This window comes from Vombatus ursinus, unplaced genomic scaffold (assembly GCF_900497805.2).
Source record: "Vombatus ursinus unplaced genomic scaffold, bare-nosed wombat genome assembly UNPS02010788.1, whole genome shotgun sequence".
NCBI lineage: Eukaryota > Metazoa > Chordata > Mammalia > Diprotodontia > Vombatidae > Vombatus > Vombatus ursinus.
The window spans coordinates 1,317,323-1,337,037 of NW_020950566.1; positions in this window are offsets into that span (position 1 = coordinate 1,317,323).

Here is a 19,715-nt window from a genome sequence, read left to right on the forward strand (position 1 = left end):
GCAAGATGGGGTGAAAATTTGGAGCTCAAAATCTTGTGGAAGTAAATATTGAAAACTAAAAATAAATACATTTATTAATAAAAAAAGAAAGAAAAAGAAAAATTTCCAGATCTAAAGATCAAAAAGTAAAAATAAAAAAGAGGCAAAAAAAAAAAGCTTTTACAGTAGAGGAGGAGGATGGTGGTTGGAAGGGATGAGTGAACCTTACTCACATTAGAATTGGTTCCAAGAGGGAATTATACACATAGTCAGTTGGGTATAGAAATCTCTCTTACCCTCCAGAAAGAAGGAAGGGAAGGCGATAAGAAAAGATGGGGTAACATAAGGGAGGACAGATTGATGGAGGAAGTAGTCAAAAGCAAAACACCTTTGAGGAGGGACAGAGGGAAAAGAAAGAGAGAATAGAATAAATGGAGGGAATAGGATGGAGGGAAATACATTAAGCAATCATAACTGTGAAAAAAATGAAGCAAGTTTCTCTGATAAAGACCTCATTTCTCAAACATGTAGAGAACAGAATCAATTTTTTTTAAATAAAAGACATGCCCCAAGTGATAAATGATCAAAAGATATAAACAATTTTTAGATGAAGTAATCAAAGTCATCTGTGGCCATATTTAAAAAGTGCTCTAACTCATTATTGGTTGGGGAAATGCAAATTAAAACAATTCTGAGGTATTACCTCATACTTATTAGATTGGCTAATAGGACAGAAAAGAAAAATGACAAATTGTGGATGGGGATGTGGGAAAAATGAGACATGAGTGCATTCTTGGTGGAGTTGTGAACTTATTCAACCATTCTGTGGAGCAATTTAGAACTATGTGTAAAGGACTATAAAACCATGCATACCCTTTGACCTAGCAATACCACTACTATATCTGTGTCCTAAAAGAGATTAAAAAAAGGAAAAGGACCTATATGTACAAAAATATTTAAAGCAACTCTTTTCTGGTGACAAAAATTGGAAATTGATGGAATGTCCATCAATAAAAAATGGCTGAATAAATTGTGGTATGTGATTATGATGGAATACTATTGTGCTTTAAGATATAATGAGCAAGATGCCGACAAAGCCTTACATGAGCTGATGCAGAGTGAAATGTACTGTGTACAAAATAACAGCAATATTGTAAATTGATCAGCTGTGAATGACTTAGCTATTCTCAGCATTACAATGATCCAAGACAACTCTTAAGGACCTATGTTAAAAAAAGGCTATCCATTCCCAGAGAAACAACTGATGGTGTCTGAATACAGACTGAAACATACTTTTTACTTTCTTTATTTTTTGTGTTTTTTTAATCTATGTTTTCATTCACAATATGACTATTATGGAAATGTTTTATATGATTACACATGTATAATGTATATCAAATTGCTTACCTTCTCAATGGGGAGAGGTTGTAGAGGGAGGAAGGGAGAGAATTTGAAACTCAAAGTTTTAGAAATAATGTTAAAAATAGTTTTTGCACATACATGGGGAAAAATAAAATACTGTTTCTGTAAATAAATGATGATCAAATCATGGTCACCTTCCACTATTAATGATAGATTTGTAGCAGTAGTGCTTTAGTTTTTTACCTATACTATTGGATACTTTCATAGACTGAAACTGAGCAGAGCAGGGCTGCCTGTCAATAAGGAATGGCAACTACTGGTTAGATAGATGGGACAGGAGGACCAGAGACAATTTGCCTATGGATCCCTACTTACTCAGTGGTGACAAAAAGGCTTGTAATTAGCTATTAAATTGGAACTGAATCTGTATACAAATGGCTTGAACAGATATAATTCATCTCTTTGCAAAGGGTAAGAAAGGCGATAATTGCTATATGCTCTGAGTGAGAAATGATGTAGCTATGGCTCAGGTGGCAGGAGTTTACTGCTGGTTGCTAACTTCCTTATATCTATATCTACTTGCCATGGTGCCAAGAATGCATGGTACTGCTTTTTTATATCTCTTTTCTGTTTGTCCTTTCCTAATTTTATGTTAATGTTTATCTGAGTCAGAACAGACTAGATTATGATCCTGTGATGTTCAAAAGGTCAGAAGAGCCACCGAAGATCCTGAAACTGTAGTCCATAGAAGATGCTGCCATTAACTGTAAGAGCTAAGCTCAACAAGCAACCAGCTTTAACTTGTTTGATACAGTCTAACAGTGGTACATCCCAGCAGTCTTGTAAGTAAGAAAATAATTTATCCACTGGCTATGCTGCTTCAGAAGTGAACTCAGTGGGAGGCCATGTTGGTTGTCAACACTTGAAATTTGAGTCCATTTTCCCCATGAAGTGAGACAGTTAAGGAGTGCTGCTGGTTCCACATTTTGGATGTTTTTATACTTTGATTCATGCTATATCCTTTCAGTAAAAATTCCTTCATAAAAGCTAATTGATATTACAAAGTTAATGATAAGTAATGATAAGCCAGCCAAAGATACAGTAAATCGTAATTACTGATTTGATATTATGGAAATATTACCTGGGGTGGGGGATACATTATGTGGAGGCTATTGGATGATAGCAATAGAAAAAACATCTCCAACCCCTCCAGGTATCTCCAGAATCCTAGGGAGAGAAGTAATCAACCACATTCTGAGGCTCTACCTGCCAGTGGGTATTGGGAGTGTGAAACCAGAGCATGGGCTGCATGCATTCATGGATACATACAAACATGCATATATTGTGTGCATTTGTGTATAAGGGTATATAGCAACTTGCAAATGGCAATTACTAAGGCATAAAGGGTTTGAGACTTTTCTCGGTGGAAAGAGAACACCAGCTGATAAAATTAAAAAAAAAAAAGTACTGGAGAACATAGCCTTATATGAAGTAATAACTGCACATGTAGATGGACTCTTCCTCTCCATAAATTTATCAAATTCTTATATCTTCTCCAATTCCATTCTTTCTTATGGCTGGTGATCAGAATAGCACCCTATATTCTAGAGGTGAATCACCTTTTCTCTAAAAGTTTTTTCCCCTTCCCAATGCTTATTCTGTTTATGCTCAATGTTTTTCAAATGTTTATTTTTTATAATTTTGGCCAAAAATATCTAGTTCCTTTGAGAACAATCTCTATTACTTTTAGGACCATTTCTTTGATTGAAATTGATAGCTTGGAGTCAATTATCTTGTTGAAATCTCCTCTCCTACCTCAAAATAGTCAGTGAACAGTGAACATCTACTTTAATGTTAATTTACACAACTACACAAGAACTTTCTGTGAGTCATTTCACGATAAAAATTACTGCTGACATATATGATATATAATAGAAAATGAGCTGGTAGGCCAAATTACATCCAGGGGAAAGGCTCTGTTATGCTTAATTATTTATAATAAAAATGCTCTGCCCCCAAAAGCTTAATTTAGTTAAAAAGCAAGGACAATTATTTGCAAAATTAGTTTAAACATATTTCAGGTATTTCTAATTGGCACCATGTTTGTTACAGTAATTAAAAGGTCACTTGGTCTTCAAAGAAAATATTTTTAATGTTGCATTTTATGCTTGCATTTAATTATCCCTACATAGAGCTAATGGATTTGTCTATTTGACTCTTGTTCCAAAGTCTATGAATCTGTAATCATTTGTTGATACAATACTTAACCTACAATCAAGTGATGGCATACCCATTTTGCGATTTAAAAAAAAAAACATATACTTGAAAATAAATTTGACCTCCATAGATGTTCTGAATATAAATTGGATATTTCAAAGGTTTCAGAGATTTGAATATTCCCTTGATGAACAAAGCAGTCACAACTTCCTGATACCTTGGACATGTCATGAGTTTCTGGGCCAATGTATCTTTACCAAGTGTCTAACCTTCTCTGATTATCTTGTACTAAGCCTCTTCCCATCTAACTAGATTTGTTCTTGGATGAAGAGTGTACAATCCATCACAAAACCTGTATTGGAGCATTTCTAGTTTGGTAGAATCTTAAAGACCCTGCACTCTTCTGGTCTAGCTATATTTGACCTACGGGCTAAAAATAGTACAAAGAGGTGTCATCAAGGAATAAAAAGGAGAAAATGAAATAAAGATTTAAGTGGAACTTAATTAGGAGAAACAAAGGATGAAAAATTGAGCACCAACATGAAGTATATCCCCTCACTGCTTATAGGTGAAACAATGTCTTTGGTAGGCTAGAGTTAAATGGAATGTGGGCCACATAGAAACGAGTGACACACTGAGCAAGTACATGAGGGATCAGTGAAGAAAGGGTGAGTTTAATGGTCTCTCAGTAAGATGATAGTTTATGGGAGAGATGGCACAGTGGAGAATTTGACTTCAGTGCCTGGAAGTTGGCCCCCAACCCAGTCAGGGGAGTCTCTTTAAAAGAATACAGCAATAGGACAAAAGGTATGTGTTTATGGTGGAAGATGGGAACTTTATGATGGAATTTTTGGAAGGAATTTGTGTACTTGGAAGCCATCTTGTTTGAGAGATTATCATGAGCAGCACCTGTTCCATAAGAAGGGGTATGTAAATTGCTAGAGGCACCTGGCACCCAGGTTGGGGAAAGGATAGACACAGAGCCAGAGATAATACAGCTTGGCTATCAGAAAGGAGGCTGATCATGCCAAGTATAGGATGCAGATTTGAGCCATGGATTTGGGACTCAAAAGTATTTCTATCATATGACCATTCTTCAATTTAAGATTGTTTCCCAAATTGGTTCCCATCACTTACCAAATAATACTAAAAATGAGGCATACCCCCAACACAAAAAGAGGAAAAAAACCCAAAGGTTAGGATAGTTTTCATATAAAGTCAATAAAATAGAAATGGATTAGAAACAGGAGTTCAAAACTGGTATTTTGAAAACTTTAAGCCCATAAGGGATGCAGAAAATAAAATTCAGAATAGCTAGGAAGTGGAAAGTAATAATGAAGAAAACACATTAAAAATGTCACAGAGAAAAAGTTTAATAAAAATATATCAATGAAATAGTAGTGTGTGCTCTAGAGATATTCTAACCCCACCCCAACCCATATGTTCACTGACAGGTCTCCTTTAAGATCTACTGGTATACCTTAAAGGGTTGGGGTATTTGTCTAGTACAATGGCTCATAAGTTCTTATAGGCATGCCCCCCATGATTACCAGTTAACATCAATTCATCCAGAAATAATGTTTTCAAAAATAGGTATTTACTATGATGGTGTAGTTGGTACAAAATACCTTCTACCCCAGAAACACATGCATGTACAGAGACTTTGACAACTCTACAACAAGTACAAAAAACATCCAGGTAAAAGTGGATTTGAGCTTACACAACAATTTTTGTCAAAGGAATAACTCACAGGTTATGGAAATTTTTTGCTGGAATCATCAATATATTTCCCTTAGGTATAGTATAACTTTTCTGTTGGGTTCTTTATACAACTCTGAATTCTTTTCCTTTATCTCTTCCGATCTATTTTTTTTTTTGTTTAGAAGGCACTTACTACAGCTGATCCAGGAGTGCTATTAGGATCCAAGTGGGAAGATGAGGAGTCCAGACTCTTTTAAGTCAAGTCAACAAGCATATATGATCCCCATACTATGTTCTAGGCTTACCATGCTAAGCACTGATGATACAAAGAAAACCAAATAAAGAAAAAAAACAAAAACAAACAAAAATCCCTGGTCTCAAGGAACTCACAGTCTAAAAGGAAAGAGAACATTAAAAAAAACCAACTATGTACAAACAATATATAGACATGGTAAATTGGAGATAATATTAGAAGGAGGGAACCCAAACTGGGGGTGGTGAGAGGGTGTTAGGAAAGGCTTCTCACAGAGAACAGTTTTTTTTTGGGGGGGGGGACATGAAGGAAGTGAAGGATTCCACAAGATGAGTGAGTGAGAGAATTTCAGGCACAAGGAATAGAAATTATAAATGCAGAGTCCAAAGAGCGAATCTTTTGTTAGGAACAGCAAGGAGGCCAGTGTCACTGGTTCATAGTGTGCTTGGAGGGGAATAAGATCCTTTTATTATTCATGATATGTGTATATATGTGTGTGTATCAAATGATATAACATCTAAATATATAAAAGAAAATTTACCTGAAATGTGAAGATGTGATTAACCCAAGACAGTAAGAAACCTTAAAATCCATTTCTCAGAGACTGACAAATCTTACAGAAAGTTAAACAAAAGAAACTGAATCAAAAGTTGGGGAATATTGAGCTCAAAAATATGTTCCAAATAGAAATGATAAAGAATATATATAGCTTATACTATAGATTATTATATATTTTTATTTAGAGGCAGCTAGGTGGCTGAGTAGATAGAGCACTGAGCTTAGAGTCAGGAAGACCTGAGTTCAAATGTGGCTTAAAACACTAGCTGTGTGACTGGGCAAATCACTTAACCTCTGTTTTCCTTAATTGACTGGAGAAGAAAATGATAAACCTCTGCAGTATTTTTGTCAAGAAAACCCCATGGACAGTATTAGCATGCTATGGTCCATGGGGTCATTAAGAGTTGGACACAACTGAATAACTGAACAACAAAAAAAAATTTGTGATATATATTATGTTCTATATATATCACACACACATGTACATCAATACCATATGGTATGATTAGAAAAAATAGATTGTGTTTAGCTATAGAAAAAATTGTAATTAAATTTTAAAAAGCAGAAACATATATATACATATATATATATGAAATGTAATACAAGTATCACTTTATACATGGACCACAAACCAAATATACAGTATCAAATTGAGACATAATGATGAAATCTTCAAAAATGAAAATGTCAAAAAAATCATAAAAACAATAATTATATGAAAGTTTATGATGAGGATTATATAACACTACAAAACTTGTGGGAAGCAGGGGGATGGTGGAACGCTAAGGCATTCCTTAAAGGAAATGTGTTCCACAGAATATACATTAACAAAATATGAAAACAAGAGGATTAATGATCTGTACTATTTAAAAATCAGAATACAAAATAAATAGGAAAGAGGATATTTTGAAAATCAGAGAAGAGAGTCACAAATTGAGAAAACACGGAAGTTGATAAAGGAACTGACATAATTAAAATTTGGTTCTTTGAAATGATTGACAAAATTGGTAAGAGTTATAGAATCTTTATTATAAAGGAAAGAAAGGAAAAGAAAATTTAAAAAAATAAATGAATAGTAAAATTACAAAGAAAATTTAGAAATAGTTAGCAGAATCTGCTATATATACAGTTTTGTGCCAACCAGGGGATTATTTAGAAAAATACAAAATACTCAAAATAACAAAACTCCAAATAGAAAGGATAAGTAATTCTTTTCTTTTTCTGGAAAAGTTTGGCATTTCCTTCTGCATCTCATTTGGCAGATGAGGAAACTGAGGCAAACAATTTAAGTGACTTAACCAGGGTCACACAGCTAGTAAGTGTCTGAGGTTAGTCTCAAGCTCACAAAGAGGAGTCTTCCTGACTCCTAGGGCCAATGCTCTATCCATTGTACTACCTAGCTGCCCACCATAGTATTCCATCACAATAATATACCACAACTTGTTCAGATATTCTCCATTTGATGAGCATCCCCTCAATTTCTAATTCTTTCTCACCACAAAAAAAAAGAGTTGCTATAAATATTATTGTAGAAATATTTTCTTTTCCCTTTTCTTTGATCTCTGTAGGACATAGATCTAGTAGTCCTACTGCTGGGTGAAAGAGTATGAACAGTTTTATAGTCTTTGGGGCATAGTTCAAATTATTCTCCAGAGTGGTTGGATCAATTCACAATTCTACCAACAGTGCTAACATTTCTAACCCTTTTGTTTTAAAATAAATGTTTTAGGATATTTAAGTTGATTTCATCACTATCGTTAAATTGTATATTTCTAAGGTAACCCATTCACAGAAACTGAAAGTCAACATTTATTTAGGTAGCAGTCTCCAAAAAGGATTCAAAGCAAGTTATTATTTTGCCTAGAAATAATAATTCACATTTTCAATTTGTTTTCAGTCTTCACAGATTATTGGGCTTATACACAATATCTGAGCTTAGCAAGTTAAACCTATTATCACAGCAATAAAGAAAAGAGAAGAAAAAATACTTGAACAGAGAAATAGATCCTATCTCCTTAGATAAGTTAGTTACTACATTAAACACTGATTTAACTCAAAGCTAATGTCAAAAGGATTAGATAATTCTCATACCTTTGGAAGTTTTGGAACTTAGTTATATGAAAATTCATGTAGTCCAGTGTTCTCCAAATCAGAAAAGATTATCATCAGAGGCAAGCTTTTTTTTTTTAACACTGAATCAAAGGAAGAAATCTGTTTATCAAGTGAAAATGCACAGTGGACTATTTCCACAGAAACACAGGTTAAATGGACCTCTCATATTTTTCATTTATTAAAGCTGAGGGTGTAAAATTAAATTTTTAATCATTGAAGACATTTCTGAGAGAAACTGATATAATATTTAGGAAAATTATTTTCTGATATATATGTGTATATATAAGAGGGGGGGAGAGGGAGAGAAGAGAGAGGAAGAGAAGAGGGGAGAGAAAGAAAGAGACAGAGACAGAGAGAGACAGAGAGAGACAGAGAAATAGAGCTTAGTACAACAATACATAATGATAACAGTTGAAATAATATGTTTAAAGTAATTAAAGGCAAGACCTCATCAACAACATCTAATCTATTTCTTGGTCTACCATCTAGCAACTGAATTAAAATTAAACAACTTTCTTGAGTTCTTCCTCTAGGTCTTTATAATCTGTGAGAATATACAGATTATATGTGTATATGCATATTTACATATACCAAATAAACCTGCATGTGAAGACATACAAATATGCAGTGTACACATAAACACATATGAAGCTATATATGTTTGCATATCTAGATGCATGTCTTGCACACACATATGCATTGTGTACATACACACATGTTGTCAATAATATGCATCTCTTTCCATTGCGTGCACACACACACATACAGGTGAGTGTGGGTGTGTGCATTAGGTGTGTAAAATGTGATCAACCTGATAACCTATGTGGCTTACAGAGCAGGTGTTAATATACCCAGTAATCCTTTCATGCAACCCTCAGTTAAATGAGTAAAAGCTCTGTCAGATGCTAGCAAGTTGGAGAAATGAATCAGCTATGGATTCAGTAATATAGTATATAAGTCTGCCAATGTAACAGAAGATGGGCTATTGAGTAAAAATCCATCAAATATCACAGAAAAGTAGAATCTGAGAACCTGAAGGGAACTCAGCATTCACCTCGTCCAGGGTCGTCAAACTGAAATAGAAATTGGGGCCACTAATCCATAATGACCTCTGCAAGCTACATACTGACTTAGATTTAAAATGTAGCATTACTCATGTTTTATTGTATTTTAATTTATTTTTAAAATATATCTAAATAGATGCCAATTATATTTTAACCTGGTTCAGGTTGTACTCCAGAGTGTTGTGGGCTGTATGAGATCTACAGTGTTTGATCATTTTGATCTAGACCAACCCAAACATGAGAAGAAGTCCACTATAACACACTTGACCAGTGATCATTTAACCTCTTCTTGAAGACTTCCAGGGAAAGGGAGCCCACCATTTCTTGAAAGTGCCCAATGCACTATGGGGCAGTTCTAATTGTTAGGAGTTTTGTTGTTATTGTTCATCCTGATACAAAGGCTGAAATGGAATCTTTACGTCTTCCACTCATTGCTTCTGGTTTTGATCTTTCAGGCCAAAAAGAACAACTATATTTCCTGTTCCACATGACTCTGATGAGGATCTGATGTCCAAGATAAAATCTCTGGCAATAGCCTATTATCTAAGACATATGGATAACTAACACACATTAGATCAAGAGTCATTCCCTAATAGATGATGATGATATTAATGCCAAGCAACTCTGAGGTTTCATATTAGACCCAGCAAATCAACAAAGTTTATACAATACAGCAGAAGTTAATGTTAGAAAGGCCACAGAAAGAGAGGCACATTGTTGGCAACAAACTGTTGGCACAGCTGTAAAATGGAGTAACCATTATGGAAAGTAATTTGGAATGAGAGTGATTAGAATGACCAAACCATTTAACCCAGAAAAATTAATGCAAACATAAACATTAAAAGAAACAAAGATAGAATGTAATGTCTCCTATACACCAAATCATTCACAGCAGCACTTTCTATGCAAGCAACAAACTGGAAACAAAATAAATTCCAATATATTGAGGAACAGCTAAACAAATTATAGTAGATGATTAAAACAGAGTATCATTAAACTGCATGAAATAATGCATTTGATGAATCCAGACAAACAACTGATTTGAAGTGAAGTAAGCAGAACTAGGAAAATAATGCACACTATTGCTCTAGGCATGTAAATGGAAAGGGCTTCAACAACAACAACAAGAAAAATAAATGGTATGTAATTATAATTGTGAAGCCTTTACCCCTCAAAAAAATTGAGAATATATACTTTCCTCCTTTTTTTGGCAGAAATAGTGGGAGATGGATGTGGAACACTGTGTATGCTGTCAAATTCAGATGATATGTTAGTTTTGCTAGGTACTTTATTACCCTCTTTTAAAATTCATTATTAAAAGGACATATTTGTTAGGTGGAAGAGGGTTGGAGACATATATATTCAGGAGGGAATATACTATTGAAAATCTATCAATAAATTGGCCAATAGATAAATAACTGCTTTTTGGAAATTTATGAAAGGCAAAAACAACACAATTAGTTCTCAGTCTTATGCAAACTGATTTTACTTCCAAGTTGTTCCTGGCAGAACAATGACAAGCAGATAGGTGGTATAGTGGATAGAATACTAGGCCTGGCATCAGAAAGACTCATCTTTCTGAGTTCAAATCTGATCTCAGACGCTTACTAGCTGTGTGACCCTGGGCAAGTTACTTAACCCTGTTTGCCTTAGTTCCTCATAAGTAAAATGAGCTGGAGAAGGAAATGGCAAATCACTCAAGCATCTTTGCCAAGAAAACTCCAATGGGGTCACAAAGAATTGGCACATCCAAAACAATTGAACAATAACAACAGTAAGAATCACAAAATTCTTAGATCATCTATAGAGATGAATTTATCTATTGACATTCTCAAAGTATGAATTTTGTACAATGACCAATTAGTTGACATATTTTTGGACAAAGAGAATTATTTTCATATTCCCATTCTCATCATAAATTAAAACACAGAACATAAATATGTTATAGCTAAGTGGAGATTAAAAAGAATCAGGGCAAAGTTCTGAGGGCAGAGCCAAGATGGCAGAATAGAGCAACACTCAGCTGAGCTCTCCCAACATTACCCTACAAAACCCCTTAAAATAATGCCTCAAATTGAATTCAGGCATGACAGAGTCAACACAAGGGCAAGGTAAGGCATTCTTACAGCCCAAGAAAATATAGGAGTGTGGAAAGAGAGATCTACGACAGGGGATGGAGGCTGGTCTGCAGCCCATATGAACAAAATACCAGTTGTGTGATAGGGTGATGGCTCCAGAAGCAGAAGAAGGTTTGAGTCTCTCATGCCAGAGGCAATAAGAGGAGCTGGCAAATTATCAGAAAGAAAATGCAGGGGAACCCTGTGCTAGCAGAGAGTGCAAGACCAGATACTGTTTGGCAACATGAATGCCTAGACTTACTTCTGGGTCATAATTCAAGGGCAGAAAGGAGCACTTTTTAGTGAAAAGGAAGTAAGAGTCCTGAGGAACAATATTGCTTTGGTCACAAAGGATCAGGGACCCTGAGGAATAGCATCACTTCCAATCCCAAAGGATCTGGATCCCTTCTTGGGTAAGAACCAGAGTACAGACATGGAGAGCAATGATCACACCACTTTGGAAGCACTGAAAACTTCCAAACCCCCAGAGCTAGCTTTTAAAGGAGCAGTGCAGAAAAGCCTGAAGCTTAAGACAGAGACCCTCCCTGCCCCATGTCAGGAATAAAGCCCAATTTTGACATGAAGCTCAAAATCAAGAAATATGGTGGGGAAATGAGCAAAGAAACACAACAACAACAAAAAGAATCTGACCATAAAAATCTACTATGGTGACTAAGTAAAGTCAAGACACAAATTCAGAAGACAATAATGAAGTCAAAGCAGTTATAAGAAAAACCTCAAAGAAAAATGAGAATTGGTCTCCAGCATCATCATCTTGGAACGAGCTAAAAAAAAGATTTTCAAAATCAAATAGGAGAGGCAGAGTAGAAAGTAGGTAAATAAATGAAAGCAAAGGAAGAAAATTATGAAGAGTGAATTAACAGCTTGATAAAAAAAATGGTACAAAAATGCTGAAGAAAATAGCCTCCAAAAAAACCAGAATTTGTGATTTTCCACTTCGAGGAGCCAAGATGGCAGAGTAAAAAGGTAGTCACTCTCACCCTCACCTATCAACCTCTGAAAGTCCAGGAAATATTTCCCCAGGAAAAACCCTGGAACAGCTGAATCAGAAGAAAGACAGGGAGCAGCAATGCAGTAGCCCAGGTAGCTTGAGGGATTAATGGGAAAAAAACACTCTTGCCCTGGGGGAAGGGGAGCAGTACGGAATGGGAGGCGCCCAGCCAACGAGCAGAAAGCCCCACTTTAGCACACAAGGAGGAGATCCTGGTGCCTCAGCATTCCACAGCAAATGGGTCTCCCAGTGCCTCAACAAAACTAAGGGAAGCAGCACTACCAAGGGCCCGAGCCAGATAAACACCCTGCAACATCCATCTAAAAGGAGCTGAAGGAAGCTAAAGGAAAGGAAAAGCAGGCAACCTAGACTTGCCTGAAAGTTCCAGCCTTGGTGATTCCAACCCAACACCAGGTAAGCTGCCAGAACCCTACAGCCTCCAATTGCCAACAAAAGAGGCCCCAGCACACAAAGCCAGTGACCAAGACCTACCTAGGCTCCCAACACAAGAAGCTTGGGTAAGTGCCCTCTGCTCCCCAGCAGGAGAGCTTAATCTTTTTAAAGGCCAGGGAATAAATAAACACCATGAGTAAAAAAGAAACGTACCATAGATTCATATTATGAGAAGAGTGAAGATCAAGACAGAAATTCTAAAGAGGACAACATTGTCAACAAACCCACATCTGCAACCTCAAAAGGGAGTATGAACTGGTCTGAAGCACAAAAACCTTCTTAGAAGAGCTCAAGAAGGATTTTAATATAAAAATGAGAGGGGTAGAGGAGTCCTTAAAAAATACAATTGGCCAACTGGAAAAAAAGTACACTGAAGAAAACAAGTCCCTAAAAAACACATTTGGTCAACTGGAAAGAAAGTACTCTGAAGAAAACAAATCCCTTAAAAATACAATTGGCCTCCAATAAGATTGAGGATGAAACAAGGATGTCCATTATAACCACTGTTATTCAACATTGTGCTAGAAACGTTAGCTTTAGCAATAAGAGAAGAAAAAGACATTGAAAGTTTTAAAATAGGCAAAGAAGAAACAAAGCTATCACTCTTTGTAGATGACATGATGTTACACTTAGAGAATCCTAGAGAATCAAGTAAAAAACTACTTGAAATAATAAACAACTTTAGCAAAGTTGTAGGCTATAAAATAAACTCATATAAATCATTGGCATTTCTATATATTACCAACAAAGCCCAACAGCAAGAGATAGAAAGAGAAATTCCATTTAAACTTACTGTAGACATTATAAAATATTTAGGAGTCTACCTCTTGAAACAAACCCAGGAACTCTATGAACACAATTACAAAACACTTTTCATGCAAATAAAATCAGATCTAAATAATTGGAAAAACATCAGTTGCTCATGGGTAGCTTGAGCTAATAGAATAAAAATGACAATGCTACCTAAGCTAATTTACTTATTCAGTGCCATACCAATCAAACTACCAATAAAATTTTTATAGAGTTAGAAAAAATAATAACAAAATTCACTTGGGAGAACAAAAAGTCCAGAATATCAAGAGAACTAATGAAAAGAAATGCAGGGGAAGGTGGCCTAGCCATTTCAGATCTTAAATTGTATTATAAAGCAGCAATCATCAAAACTGCTTGATACTGGCTAAGAAGTAGAGTGGTGGATCGGTGGAATAGGTTAAATATGCAAGACACTGTAGTCAATGACTATAGTAATCTATTATTTGATAAATCCAAAGACCCCAGCTTCTGGGATAAGAACCCACTCTTTGAAAAAAACTGCTGGGAAAACTGGAAAAGAGTATGGCAGAAACTAGGCATAGACCAAAATCTAACACCATATACCAAAATAAAGTCCAAATGAGTTCATGATTTAGATATAAAGGCTGATACTATAAGCAAACTGGGAGAGCAAGGAATAGTTCACTTGTCAGATCTATGGAGACCCGAAGAATTCATGACCGAACAGGAGATAGAGAACATTACAAAAAGCAAAATGAATAATTTTGATTACATTAATTAAAAAGTTTTTGCACAAAAAAAGCCAATGAAACTAAGAGTAGAAGGAAGGTAGAAAATTGGGAAAGAATTTTTACAACCAGTCTCTCTGATAAGGGCCTCATTTCTAAAATATATGGAGAATTAAGTCAAATTTATAAGAATACAAGTCATTCCCCAATTAATAAATGGTCAAAGGATATGAATAGATAGTTCTTAGATGAAGAAATTAAAGTCATCTATAGTCATATGAAAAAATACTCTAAATCACTATTGATTAGAGAAATGCAAATCAAAACAACTCTGAGGTACCACATCATACCTATCAGATAGGCCAACATGACAAAACAGGAAAATGATAAATGTTGGAGAAGATGTGGGAAAATTGGAACACTAATGCATTGTTGGTGGAGTTGTGAAATGATCCAACCATTTTGGAGAGTAATTTGGAACTATGCCCAAAGGGCTATCAAAACGTGCAATTTCACCCAGCAATAACACTTCTAGGGCTATATCCCAAAGAGACCACACAAATGGGAAAAGGACCCACATGTATAAAAACATTTATAGCAGTTCTTTTTGTGGTGGCAAAGAGTTGGAAATTGAGTGGGTGCCCATCAATTGGGGAATGGGTGAGCAAATTGTGGTATATGAATGTGATGGAATACTATTGTGCTATAAGAAATGATGAACAGGCTGACTTAAGAAAAACCTGGAAAGACTTGCATCATCTGATACTGAGTGAAGTGAGTAGAACCAAGATGATGTTGTACACAATAACAGCCAAGTTGTGTGATGACTAATATTGACAAACCTAACCCTTCCTGGCAATACAAGGATCTAAGATATCTCCAGAGGCCTTGTGGTGGAAAATGCTATCCACATCCAAAGAAAGAACGATGGAAGTTGAATTACTATTTTTTTTCTCTTCTGTTGAGTTTTGTTTCCTGTTTCTGGTGGTTCCTCCTATTGTTTCTAATTTTTACTTACAACATCAGTAATGTGAAAATATATTTAATAGGAATGTATATGTATAGCCTATATCAGATTGTGCACCATCTTGGGAAGGGTCATAGGGAGGAAGGGGGAGAAAAATTTTAAACTCAAAAGCATATGGAAGTGATTGGTGATAAATCAAAATGAATTAATAAAAAATAAAATAAAGAACAGAATTTGACTAATGGAAAAAGACATATGAAATTAACTGATGAAAAAACTCTCTAAAAGGTAGAATTGATCAAAGAAAAAAGAGATAAAAGTTCACTGAAGAAAATAATTGCTTAAAAATTAGAATTGGGCAAGTGAAAACTAATAACTCCATGAAACATCAAGAAACAAATAAAGTAAAGAATGAATGAATGTCAAAATGTGAAATATCTCATTGGAAGAAAAAAACAGAACTGATCTGGAAAACAGTCTGAAGAGAGAGCATTTAAGAATTATTGGAGTACCTGAAGACCACAATCAAAGAACCTAGATCTCATAATTTCAAAAAATTATCAAGGGAAACTGCCCTGATATACTAGATTCAGAGGGCAAAATGGAAATTGAAAAAAAATGGCAAGTCACTACTTGGGATCACCAATCTCAAAATTAAAACTCCCAGGAATATTATAGCCAAATTCCAACATCCTAGGTCAAAGAGGAAATACTTCAAGCAGCCAGAAGAAACCATTACAATAGGGAGCCATAGTCAGGATCACACAAAATTTAGCATCTACTGTTTTAAAAGAGGAGAAGGCTTGGAATATGATATTTCAGAAGGCTAGAAAAAAATAACAACAAATATTCATCTGGAAGAATAAAAAGTCAAATATATTAAGGGAATCAATAAAAAAGGGGAAGTGAGGCAGCCTAGTAGTATCAGATTTCAAACTATATTACAAAACAGTAATCATGAAAATAATTTTCTTTCTTTGATCATGTTTTCAACACAATGTGTAGTATTTATATAAGCTTTCTTGAAATGGTAATTTATTGCTATGTATTTTTAATTCCCTCTCATGTTCTGCTATGCACATGACAGTGCTTATTTTTGCTTTTCTTATTTTGTATTATTTTAGTTTTAGTATTTAAGATTTTTTCTTATTTTTAAAGTTTAAAATAATGAATACAAATAAAAAAGAATATTTTTGTGCTATAAGAAATGAGCAGTTAAATCACAATTGATTAGAGAAATGCAAATTAAAACAACTCTAAGGTACCACATCCCACCTATCAGATTGGTTAACATGACAAAACAGGAAAATGATAAACGTTGGAGATGTAGGAAAATTGTAACATGAATGCATCATTGGTGGAATTGTGAACTGATCTAACCATTCTGGAGAGAAATTTGTAGCTATGCTCAAAAGGCTATAGAACTATGTGTACCTAGAATGCCACTACTAGGTCTGTATCCCATAGAGATCATAAAAAAAGGGGGAAGGACAGATGTGTACAAAAATATTTATAGCAGCTCTTTTTGTGGTGGCAAAGAATTGGAAATTGAAAGGATGCCCATCATTTGGGGAATGACTGAACAAGTTGTGGTATATGAATGTAGAGGAATACTATCGTTTCATAAGAAATGATGAGACAGATTTCAGAAAAACCTGGAAAGACTTGCATTAACTGTTGCAGAGTCAAGTGAGAAGAATCAGAACACTGTACACAGTAACAGCAACATCGTATGATGACCAACTTTGATAGATTTAGCTCTTCTCAGCAATGCAATGATCTAACACAATTCCAAAAACACTAATGATGGAAAATTCTATCCACATCCAGAGAAAGAACTATGGAGTCTGAATACAGATCAAAGCATACTATTTAACCTTTTTTGTTGATTTTTCTTTTTTTTCTTTCTCATGGTTTTTTCCCTTTCGTTCTGATTCTTCTTTTGCGACATGATGAATGTGAAAATACTTTTAATATGATTGTACATGTATAATCTATATCAGATTGCATGCAGTCTTATGGAGGGAGGAATTTAGAACTCAAAGTCTTATAAAAGTGAATGTTGAAAACTAAAAATTAGTTAATTAATTAATATTAAAAAAGAAATTATGAGCAGAATGCTTTCAGAAAAATCCGGGAAGACTTATGTAAACTTATGCAAAGTGAAGTGTGCAAGACCAGGAGAACATTGTCTATAGTAAACAGCCATACTGTACATACCACCAACAGTAAAAGACTTAGCTATTCTGATTAAAGCAATTTGAAAGGATCCATGATGAAAATTCCTGTTGACTTCTAGACTGGGAAATGATGAACTCTGAATGCAGATGGAAGCATACTATTTAAAAAAAAACCCTCTATTTTTCTTGTTTTATTTTACCAGTTTTCTTTCACAACATGGCTAATATAGAAATATGTTCTACATGACTTTACATATATAATTGATATCAAATTACTTGCTTCCTTTAGAGGAGGGGGCAGGGTTGGGAGGGAGGGAGGAAATTTTAAACTGATAATTTTCAAAAGAGATTTATTTTTTTTTACATGGAACTGTGAAATATTTAATGAAATAATAATCTATTTTATTTTTTTTAAATGATCAGGGTTCAGGGGGGAGCCAATATGGCAGAGTAAAGGTAAGAACTCACCTAAGCTCTCCCCTAAAACTCTCCAAATGCCTTTAAAAAATTACTCTAAACAAATACTACAGCAGAACCCACAAAAAGGCAGAAACAAATTTTCGGCTGAAGACAACCTGGAAGGTCCACAGGAAAGGTCTCTCATACCTGGGTGAGAGAGAAGTGTAATTCAGCACAGGCCATGCCTGCATGGCCCAAGCCCCTGCAAACCATGAGCAGAGTTTGGGAGTGACTGAATCAGCAGTGACTGCTTCTGGAGCTCTTGGCCTACAGACAGTAAGGGGATCAACAACTGGTCAGAAAGAGATTACAGGGGTCTCTTTGCTATCACTGAGGCAGAATTCTGATACTTTGCCCATACTTGGATTTAGGTCACGGTCCAGGGTGCACTCCTGGTACAAGGAGGAGCCCTAGCATAGCAGAGCTTGTGGCAGCAGGGGAGAGGGGATATTCTTCACAGTTCCAAGGCAGAAAGGAGTGCTCGTGGTCCGTCACAGACCACAGCATAGGCCAGGAAAGTAGTAAACATCTCTTCTTAGGTCATACCACCTTGGAAGAACTGAAAACTTACAGGTCCCTAGAAGAATCTCTGATAATAGCTGCACAAAACCCCTGAAGCTTGGAACAGTTACCCCTCCTCTTTGAAAGCAAAGCCCTACCTTAACAAAGAACAAAACAAAAGTCAAGTAATAGGATGGGAAAATAAGCAAAGGAGAGGAAAAATAAACTCTGACTGTAGAAACTAACTTTGGTGACAAGGAAGATCAAAACACACACTCAGAAGAAAACAAAGTCAAAGCTCCTACAACTGAAGTATCTAAGAAAAAATATGAATTAGTCTAAGTCCATGGAAGAGCTCATAAAGGATGTTGAAAATCAAGTATGAGAAGTGGAGGAAAAATTGGGAAGAGATATAAGAGTGAGGCAAGAAAATTGTGAAAAATGAGTCAACAACTTGGTAAAGAAGACTCAAAAAATACTGAAGAAAATAACACCTTAAAAAATAGACTAGACCAAATGGCAAAAGAAGTCCAAGAAGACAATGAGGAGACAAATGCCTTAACAAGCAGAATTGGCCAAATGGAAAAAGAGGTCCAAAAGCTCACTGAAGAAAATAATTCCTTAAAAAGTAGAATGGAGCAAATGGAAGCTAATGACTCTATGAGAAATCAAGAAATTATAAAACACAACCAAAAGAATGAAAAAAAGAGAAGACAATGTTAAATATCTCATTGAAAAAACAACTGACCTGGAAAAAAAGATCAGGAGAGATAATTTAAGAATTATTGTACTACCTCAAAGTCATGATCCAAAAAAGGAGCCTAGACATCATCTTCTAAGAAATTATCGGGGCAGCTCAGTGGCGCAGTGGATAGAGCACTGGCCCTGAATTCTTTAGGACCTGAGTTCAAATCCAGCCTCAGACCAAACACTTGACACATACTAACTGTGTGACCTTGGGCAAGTCACTTAACCCCGATTGCCTCACCAAAATAAGAAAAAAAGAAAAGAAGCAAAGAAAAAGAAAAAAAAGAAATTATCAAGGAAAACTACAATAATATTCTAGAACAAGAGGGTAAAATAGAAATTGGAAGACTCACTGATCACCTCTTGAAAGAGATCTCAACACAAAAACTCCCAGGAATAATGTAGCCAAATTTAAGAATTCCCAAGTCAAGGAGGAAATACTGCAAGCAGCCAGGAAGAAATAATTCAAGTATCATGGAGCCACAATCAGAATAACACAGGATTTAGCAGCTTCTAAATTAAAGGCTCAGA